The sequence below is a fragment of the Callorhinus ursinus genome, unplaced genomic scaffold (assembly GCF_003265705.2).
Source record: "Callorhinus ursinus isolate GAN/ISIS: 27379988/994484 unplaced genomic scaffold, GSC_fseal_2.0 scaffold12, whole genome shotgun sequence".
Lineage (NCBI taxonomy): Eukaryota > Metazoa > Chordata > Mammalia > Carnivora > Otariidae > Callorhinus > Callorhinus ursinus.
In genome coordinates this window covers 46,640,960-46,642,250 of record NW_027397074.1, presented here as the reverse complement: position 1 = coordinate 46,642,250, position 1,291 = coordinate 46,640,960, and positions in this window count along the sequence as shown.

The window sequence follows — 1,291 nt, the reverse complement described above, 5'->3', positions numbered from 1 at the left end:
TCTGGTATTTTGGTGAGAATTTTTGCATCCATGTTCATCAAAGATATTGGTCTGTAATCCTCCTTTTTGATGGGGTCTTTGTCTGGTTTTGGGATCAAGGTAATGGTGGCCTCATAAATGAGTTTGGAAGTTTTCCTTCCATTTCTATTTTTTGGAACAGTTTCAGGAGAATAGGTATTAATTCTTCTTTAAATGTTTGGTAGAATTCCCCTGGGAAGCCATCTGGCCCCGGGCTTTTGTTTCTTGGGAGATTTTTGATGACTGCTTCAATTTCCTTAGTGGTTATAGGTCTGTTCAAGTTTTCTATTTCTGCCTGGTTCAATTTTGGTAGTTGATACATCTCTAAGAATGCATCCCTTTCTTCCAGGTTATCTAATTTGCTGGCATAGAGTTGCTCATAATATGTTCTTAGAATTGTTTGTATTTCTTTGGTGTAGGTTGTGATCTCTCCTCTTTCATTCATGATTTTGTTGATTTGGGTCATTTCTCTTTTGTTTTTGATAAGTCTGGCCAGGGGTTTCTCAATCTTGTTAATTCTTTCAAAGAACCAGCTCCTAGTTTTGTTGATCTGTTCTACTGTTCTTTTGGTTTCTATTTCATTGATTTCTGCTCTGATCTTTATGATTTCTCTTCTCCTGCTGGGGTTAGGCTTTATTTGGTGTTCTTTCTCTAGCTCCTTTAGGTATAGGGTTAGGTTGTGTATTTGAGACCTTTCTTGTTTCTTGAGAGAGGCTTGTATTGCTATATACTTTCCTCTCAGGACTGCCTTTGCTGTATCCCAAAGATTTTGATCAGTTGTGTTTTCATTTTCATTGGTTTCCATGACTTTTTAAAATTCTTCTTTAATTTCCTGGTTGACCCACTCATTCTTTAGTAGGATGCTCTTTAGCCTCCATGTATTTGAGTTCTTTCCAACTTTCCTCTTGTGATTCAGTTCTAGTTTCAAAGCAGTGTGGTCTGAAAATATGCAGGGAATAATCCCAATCTTTTGGTAGCTGTTGAGACCTGATTTGTGAGCTAGGATGTGATCGACTCTGGAGAATGTTCCATGGGCATTAGAGAAGAATGGGTATTCCGTTGCTTGGGGATGGAATGTTCTGAATATATCTGTGATGTCCATTTGGTCCAGTGTGTCATTTAAAGTCTTTATTTCCTTGTTGATCTTTTGCCTAGATGATCTGTCCATTTCAGTGAGGGGGGTGTTAAAGTCCCCCACTATTATTGTATTGTTGTCAATGTGTTTCTTTGCTTTTGTTATTAATTGCCTTATATAATTGGCTGCTCCCATGTT